Source organism: Delphinus delphis, chromosome 3, assembly GCF_949987515.2.
Source record: "Delphinus delphis chromosome 3, mDelDel1.2, whole genome shotgun sequence".
NCBI classification, from domain to species: Eukaryota; Metazoa; Chordata; class Mammalia; order Artiodactyla; family Delphinidae; genus Delphinus; species Delphinus delphis.
This window is the reverse complement of record NC_082685.1, coordinates 85998525-86007544: the sequence shown is the minus strand read 5'-3', so window position 1 is coordinate 86007544 and position 9020 is coordinate 85998525.

Below are 9020 nucleotides of genomic sequence, written 5' to 3'. Positions count from 1 at the left end.
TATTATTGAACATTTAACATGAGCCAGTCACCATGGTTATTATTTGACATATAATGTCTTATAGAATTCTTTTAATAACTGCATCTAAGGGAGGTCTCCTTACCAGTCCTTTATGGGTGAAAAGGTGGGGAAATTTTTTTCCTGTAAGTAAGTGGCCTAGACAAGATTCAAACTCATGTTTCTCTGATTCCAGAACTAGTGATCTATTAATTTGTACCAAGAAGCTAACAGAAATCAGCATCTCACTCATTTTTAGTAAGACGGCAAGTTTAGATACAACTAAGTCTCTCACGGGATTAGGACCATCTGTTTGTCACTCTAAACCTGTCTGTCACTCTGAACCTGTCTCATGTGGTTTCTGTGGATTCCATCATGTACCTTTATTTTAGACTTGGCCCATCTTTTGAGATCTCAAAGTACATGCTTGGGATCAAGGGAACCACAATTAGATTGAAATTAGTCATTATGGTACTACTTAGTACTGTTTTATTTGATTGATTAACTTTCCTTTTAAAACTGTGTAAATTTTTTCCACATAGGTTTTTGGTCCATGTCTGTTTTCCCCATGACCTTAATACTTCAGTGCCACGAAAAGCAATCATTAAGAATTAATTACCTTAGTTGATGAAATACCCATTGAATGGAAAGAGTTGACACAGACTAGTGCTGATATTTTTCTACAGATCATTATTGCCTTAGGTTTTCCATTCTTTTCTTTTTCTCTCTCCCACACATCCTTTCCTGCTCATCCTTTGTAAACTGAAATAAATGGAGCAAGAAAGCAGAAAGTCTTCCTTCCACTGGCCTCTGGCCCCAGATAACCACACTATTTTATTTATTTATAAAACTATTTTATTTATTTATTTATTTACGTCTATGTTGGGTCTTCATTTCTGTGCGAGGGCTTTCTCTACTTGCGGCAAGCGGGGGCCACTCTTCATCGCGGTGCGCAGGCCTCTCATTATCGCGGCCTCTCTTGCTGCGGAGCACAGGCTCCAGACGCGCAGGCTCAGTAGTTGTGGCTCATGGGCCTAGTTGCTCCGCAGCATGTGGGATCCTCCCAGACCGGGGCTCGAACCCGTGTCCCCTGCATTGGCAGGCAGATTCTCAACCACTGCGCCACCAGGGAAGCCCCACACAAACTATTTTAAATGGTCATTTTCCTCCAATCTCTGTCATGGATGTTTTTCCTATGGTTTTAGACATCAAGTCCTTGATAGTAGGACTCATGTCCAGCTAAGTGTTACACTGGATCTCCACCTGACCAAGTGTGACCACCATACACATCAGAAGCAAAAGTCAGACCTGAGGTCCTGCTCTTTGTCTTAACATTATTGTGATGTTATAATCATTTTTTTTTTTTGGTACTGTCAGCTATTACTGTACATGGAGCAAAAATAAATTGTTGGTGCTCCTAGTCCATGGAATTAGGTCCATTGGAATTGGAATGTACCTACATAGATTGCAGCCTTTGGAGTGATTAAGCTTTTTGTTTTGTATGATTAAAAAAAAAAAAAGAAGAAGCCTGCTTATTTCTTCTAAGAGATCTTTGAGTTTTTCCTGCCAGTCAGGTGGCAAAGGCAGAGCCTTTTCTTCCAAGGCTACTTAGTCTCTTTTCTATTAGGCTTTCTTCTCCATCCTTTCTTCTTCCTCCTTCCCTTTTAGCTTTCCCTCCTCTAGCTCTGTTTCTGATTCCCTGGGGAGGCCATCCAGGGTCTATCCTGTACGAATCCAGTTCCCAATTACTCTTTGCTCTATGAAACACCTATCATCAGTTCCTCAGATTTTAATACCTAGACAGATGTGTGTGCTCCATGAGAAGGGCTGTGGAATGCGGTATGTTGTGTGCCAAGACTAATCTGCTCTGTAGATGCTGGTACTCAGTCTTGAGTGGGCAATTCCCATGTAGCTTTTGCTTAATGTCTGAGTAATTGGAGAGAGAAGGACTTTGGTCTGTAATTTCTCCTTTTGTGACCTCCTCTTTTTGCGCTTTATTTGAGATTACGAGTGAGTGTGATTTCAGATGTGAAACACTTGACAGTGAGTCAGGGAGATGAAATTTCACTGAAATGAAGAATGCAGGAAGAGAAAATGTGTGAAAAATCACGCTGACAGGGTTTTCTTGGTAGCTAGTAAAGCAGAGAAAGGAAATTCCCACACAGCAGGCTTTAATAAAATAGGCAGGCAGCGAAGTCGGACTGTGTGAGATACTGGTGAGGAATATAGAGATGGAGAGTGAGTGAAGGAATCATAGGGGCCTATCAGACATTCTTTCTCTGCACCTAATTTACTCTTTAAATGAGTTTCCAGATGAGAATTGTTTTCCCATAAATTTGCATCAATAGATTTATGAGCGTGATTGTGCATTTCCCAACACAAGGGTTAACCAAATATTAGGCAATATTATTGTTTGGTATTTGTTTTCCAGTCCCAAGTACAGTTTATGTAGAGTGGACATTTATGTCTGTGTATACCAAACTCAATATATGGAAATTCAGACTCCCAAAGGAGATAAAGCAGGACGCGGTCATTATTTAAGGAAGGTATTCATCATGTGATTGTATTAAAGACACATGCTCCTTAAGGACTTAAAAACATCATTTGATTTTCATACAACTTTCCTGGAATTTATGACATCAAGCGAGCCTATACCCAAGATAAACATGGAAGTCCTATTTCCTTGTTGCCTGAGTCACTTTATCAAGGATCCACCATTTACTTGGTTTGCTTATGTTTTATATTCTTTCCTACCTACCAGTTTGTAAGATTCTTGACATAAGACCATTGCTTTTCTTCTTCCTTGATGTATCACACACGCTTAGTACGTTTTGTGGCATGTAATAGGTGCTCAATAAATATTTACTGACTGAATGAATGATCTTGGGGGATGGGGACGGTTTGCTTCACATGAGTAAATCACCTAAGCCAAAGGTGGCAGCTAGCCCAGAGCTCCTTGATCTAATCCCTCATTATGTCAGTGGCTGTCCTTTGAGTCACTGCCAGGCAGGCTGCAAGAGAGTAGGAACTGAGACAGAGAGTGGCCTTACATGCCAGAGCCTGGCAGGTTCACATAGGGAATTCTTTGCCTTTAATACATGAAATGCTGGTGGGGATAACAACTGTAACGTTTACCTTTTGGAAACTTCTGCTGAAGGCCCTTCCCAGGTTGAGGTTTGTGAGAGAGTCAGCAGCTTCCAGAGCAAGGGCCTAGCAGCTTTAGCCTCGGCCAAGTGCTTTTTAACGAGTAAGTGGCTCAGAAGAGGCAAAGCAGCAAATTCTGCTGGTGACCGAAGCCTGAAACAAATACTACTGTTAGCAGTGTAAGGTCACTTGACGACAGTGTCTGTAACTCTGAGCTTCCCTTACCTCCAGAGGACACCATGAGCTTAGGCACAAAGTAGGGATAAAATGCCTATTTTAGCTGAAGATATCTGTTCAAAGAGTGGAGAAAATAGGCTAACCTCTGTGCCCCTGCTTTGCACTTGGTTCTGGTGAGAGAGGAGGAGAGGCCGCAGCTCCTGCTGTTCTCAGTGGGATCCCTCCAAGAGCAGTTCTTGTATTAACCACTTCACTGTTTTGTCCCCATCTTGTTATCTGTTCTTGTTAGAATCTTTATTATTCATGGATGCAAAAAAATCCCATCATTAAACCATCATAAATATTCATAACACTTTGCAATTGTGTGCATTTCATTTAGCCACTTGGCAAAACTCTGAAGTACCAAGAGTTTTAAGGAAATCTGGCTAATGAGACCAGAGCTCCGGAAATGCAGGGTGGCTTTTCTACTTTCTGTTATTTGATTTTCACCTGAAAACAAATGTAGACTATAAATAATAATTAACAGAGATAAGCAGGGGTGGCGTTGCCTTGCAGTGAAGAGCCACACGTCCCTCGGCTTTGTCTTGATGGTGCTTTTGTGTCAAGCAGAAGATACGGGTAAACATTGTACTACCAGAGAGGGGCTCACGAGGCTGCGGTGCTAATGGATTTATCCAGGAGCCTACAAAGGCCAGACAAACCCCCTGCTTTGGTTAACAGGGACCTCTCTTCTCATGTTCTGCATGATTACTGACATCAGGTTGGAGTAGAGATAAGCATGGCTCCTTTCTTGGTCTTATTATAGTAGACAGCCATCCCATTTTTAGTGTCTAAGAAAGAATTATATCCATCTCTCTCCCTTCTTCTAATCCAGTTAATCTAAACTCTGCACTCTCCATCAGTACTGAGAGCTTTTCACAGGAGTCAAAGAGAACGAGCAAACTTTGGCAGCAGCCAAGTAGAATTGGAATAAAGTGTTCCCCACGGCCACCCCCTCCCATTCAGAGCACACAGATTTAAACCAGTGGAGACATCTTTTTGTTTCGTACCACAAATTCATGCCTTGAAACGTTTCTTTCCTGCCTTTTCAGCTTAAGGATTCTCACCACTGAAAAGGAATTTTTAAAAGATATGAGCTTGTAGAGAGAAAATATTTATACCAATATGTTTCATGGCCCTTGCCTGCACAAGTTGAGGATTCCTCCATGCCATTCTGACAGCATTTATGTTTGATAATGGGATTCATTCCCTGCATAACGGCTACCAGGTGCTGGAAAATACTGGGTACAATCGAGACTGCTCAGCAGGTTCTGCTTTCCCTGAGGAGCTTGTGCTAAGTAGAAACAAGTTACCACCAACCCAAGTATTAGCCTGGCTGCTCGTGTACATCACTGTGTTAAGGAAATGTCACATGTTAATAGGAGAGGGCTCCTGGTTCCCAGAGGACCAGTTAAAGAGGGTTCTCCTTGGTCTGCTCCTGTGGAATTCGAGTGGGTCCTTTTTTCCACTGTTGATCATTGAGCTCATTTGCGGTGGTGTTTGGCAGTTGTCTCGTTGTTTGTTGGCCCATCTCAAATACTCTCTAACTGGAGACTTAACTCTTGGAACTCCTCTCTCAGCAGGGAGAAGAGGCTCTTTTCACCATTTTTTACATTGACCCCACCAAAAGAAAAAAAAAGTACAAGTCTTCAAGAAAATCACGTGTATCATTTTATATAATTCATTGTGTCAATTTAGATGTGGTGACCTTTGAAATACGGCAAATTTCTTCGGTACTATCACACTGAAATTCAAAATCAGGCTTTGAAAATTCTAGCAATGTTAATTACTCCCTCTGTGCTTCTGTTGCACTTTCTTCGTACCCCTCTTATCCTATCATATTTGTTTAATAGACTGTTTTGCTTGCAAGGAACTATGATTCACTCAGGCTAGCTCAAATAATGAGGGCTTATTTTAAGGATGCCTATGCCAGTAATGGAATCAGAATCTCATGAACACTTCAAAATAGAAGCCAGATAATGACCAGGCTTTATAGTGACTGGAACTCGAAAGTGGTTCTGGGTTTCAGGAAGCAGCCCTATGGAACTGAGCAGGTAAAAGTTAGGGCTTTGCTAGAAGAAATGTGACCAAACTGTTTTCTGTACATCTGCTGCTTTTTTGTTTCTCCCCCGCCCCCAACTCATTCTGTTTATATTCTCTCTCAAAAGGGCCATACTAATGTTCCTGGGTAATTACTAAACAGCAAGTAAAGGCAGAGATGTTTTTTTTCCTTTGCAAGGACACACATAGGACACTGACTAGCCTTTGGATTGGCTGCCTCTGAGTCAGGTGCCCAGTGCCTGTCCAGTCAGCTGTGACCATGGATGTGAAGACATCGTATATGACATGGCTTCCGAGAACTGCCTCCTTTGGTTTCCTTGGAGAAGGGACTGTGGATGTGACAGGCCCTATAACTGATATGTACAGCCCATAATGACTGGGAGCTTTATCTGGATGAAGCCAGTCAGTCTCCTATTCAAAAATACCCACAGTGCTTAGCACAGGTTCTGGCATATAGTAGGTGCGCCATAAAATATAGCTAAATGAATAAGAGAATCTTAATATTTTTTCTTGGAGCTTGTTTTAGGTGAAGTGAAGTAACTTGCTGTCTGCCTGTGATTTGATATCATTTATTTGCCAACAGCATCCCTGCTGGATTCTGGATTCTAAGGCATGGTGTATCTTACTTTCCCTCTGTCTTTTCCAGTAGATTTTTTTCCTCGATCTATCAAAACCAAGCCATTGTGGTAGAGTCAGCAAGTTAGTATTCTATGACGTGAAGTCTTAGTCAGCTTAGGCTGCTACAACAAGTACTATAGACTGGGTGACTTAAACAATAGAAACTTATTTCTCACAGCTAGAGGCTGAGAAGTCCGAGATTAAGGTGCCAGCATGGCCATGTTCTGGTGAGGGCCTTCTTCTGGTTTGTTCTGGCTGTCTTGCTGGGTCCTCACATGGTGGAGAGCAGGTAGAAGCAAGCTCTCTTCTGTCTCTTCCTATAAGAACACTAATCTCATCATGAGGACTCCACCCTCACAACCTAATCACCTCCCAGAGGACCTATGTCCAGATATCATCACACTGGGGACTAGGGTGTCAACATATGAATTTTGGAGGGATGCAAACATGCAGTCCACAGCAAGGCTAAATCTCATTTTAAGATGAAAAACTTGGGCTTCCCTGGTGGCGCAGTGGTTGAGAGTCCGCCTGCCGATGCAGGGGATGCAGGTTCGTGCCCCGGTCCGGGAAGATCCCACATGCCGCGGAGCGGCTGGGCCCGCTGAGCCTGCGCGTCCGGAGTCTGTGCTCCGCAACGGGAGGGGCCACAGCAGTGAGAGGCCTGCGTACCGCACAAAAAAAAAAAAAAAAAAAAAGATGAAAAACTTGCTGTGATTCCAGCTGTTTTCTCTAGTTCCCTGGAGTCACTTTCCGCAGGAGACTAGAAGAAATCCCCACTAACTTCCATGGGAACAAGTTGTTCTGAGGAATATAAATTTGTATTCTGGTCTCAAGGAGGTCTAGGCCTGTTTCTTTAGAGGGAAGCCAGAGATCCTTCCTCACAATGTGAACTCCCGCTAAACGGTGTGCTCTGCAAGGCCATGAACAGATGTCACAGATGTTGGGGGTAGGGGTTAGGGCGGGCACGGGTCAGCCCCCTCAGAGGGATTTCAGGCACACTGCATGACTGTGCTTCAGTGTCTCATGTAGATTTCCCAGTGGGAGGGTCTCCCGATGACAACTGCCCCGAGATTCTGTGACCACAGTGGGCAGCACAGACGTGCAGTACCAGTTACAGGATTTTGCTAGACAAAGCCTTCTTCCTTATGTCCAATTACATAGTCATCATTCAGTTGTTTCTGCCTATACATCCATAAAACTTGATCAGGGCAGAGAATGGGATTAGAAGCAGAGACGATATTGTAGTGAGTGGAAAAATCCATCTTCCCTTTTGTAAATCACCCACCAGAAACATGAATGTCTGTTCCTTTGAGGTAGGTTCTTGGTTCTTCCCGTATTGCTTGAATGGAAAACATTTTCTGGTACTTGGGGGGCTGCTGCTGAAAGGCCACCCACTGCACACAATAACTAAGCTTCCTGATGACTCCATTTCTGCTGATGCTTTTGCTTCCCCATGGCATTTTGGGGAGTTTTGGTCAGTTTCTGTGGAAATGTAGTGCTCCCCCACTCTTCCCTCCTCTCTATGGAACTGTCAAAATTTGGGCCAGAGCAGTGGGCTGTGTGAGCCGGCTGTGAACAACTTAGCAAAGGAGCCTGGTGTCCTCAGTAAACAGAGTAGTTGATAAGTCTTGTGGACCGGATCGATGATAAGAGGAAAATAAAAAAAAAGCCGAACTAAGAGATGAGGACAGCCATACAGATTCCAGCTAAAACTGATTCAGCTTGCTAATGAATCCTCTAGCTGGTACTGAATTCTTCTCACTTCTCAAGTCAAGTTAAAAACTTGATTCCATGCCAGTTACAAGGGGCAGAGCTGCCACTTGCCAGGGAGATTAACTTGCTTTGTTGAATACTGACAGGGACCAGGGATGGGCAGGACCCACACAGAATGCAGGGCACTCTATTTCATGGTAACCTCAACTCTGAAGTAGAAGTAAATGGAGGGTGTGTAATTTGCGCTGGTTTCCGGTCCAGACTAAGTTAAACCTAGAGAGAGAGTTCACGGAAGTCCTCTGTGGATCCTCGTGCCATGGCTAGTCAGCCCTTTGGAGGTACAGAGCCCAATCCTCTGGTGCTCATAGCCCACACCCTCATATTTAGCCAGCTAGACTGCTCAAGCAAGTTGTAGGCCTGAACACTGATGTAACGATGGCTCTGTCTGGCTCCAGAACTTGGGGTACTCTGTGGGTGGGAAAGTCAGCTGAGTTGAGGAAAAGACACCAAGGATTCAAAATGTCAAGTGACTCTCCCTGCCAGTGTAGAAACTTTTCCATCTACAGCTGGGCTCTGGGAAATTATCCATGCTGTGGTCAGATCTGTGAACACCACAGGGCCTGGCTGGCCGTCCCCTAGCAGGATTTCTTTTAACCACTAAGTTTTTGCCCTATGGCTTTAGATGTTATCAGATTGATGTTTCAATGTATCTCAAGTGACCCTCAGTGTCCTTACACTGCTTAGCGTAGATGATGTCAAGAAAAAAAGTGCTGTGAAAACATAAAACTAGAAAAAAATGTAAAAGTGTGAGTGTGTGAATGTAAGTCAGGGGAAAACGAATGAAAGAGGAGATGATACAAATTATTCTTCTCTTAAATTCTTCCTAAGTTTTAGATAGGTTTGAATATGCACAGAAACTGGGACTGTCTTGAGAAATTACAGAATTAAAGTTTTGTTTAAAAAGTCCACTTGTATAATAAAACAGTTGACTCACAGACAAGAAGATTTGGGGAAGTTGCCTAGTGCCCCTCTTCCAACTGCTTTGCGTTCGAAACTTCTCAAAGATGGGATAAACATGTCATTTGTTTTCCTTTTGCTGGAGCTCTTAATCAAGTTATTAGAAATGAAGAGGAACAGACTGGGGGCCTCTGTCCACATTTTGGGTCAACTTGACTCTGGATCTTTCCCTGGGCTCCCTGACTTAAGTCGCTTTCTTCTTGTATCTCCAGGGAAGAATGGTGACAGTCCTCCTTTCCATTTAATTCTTCCCA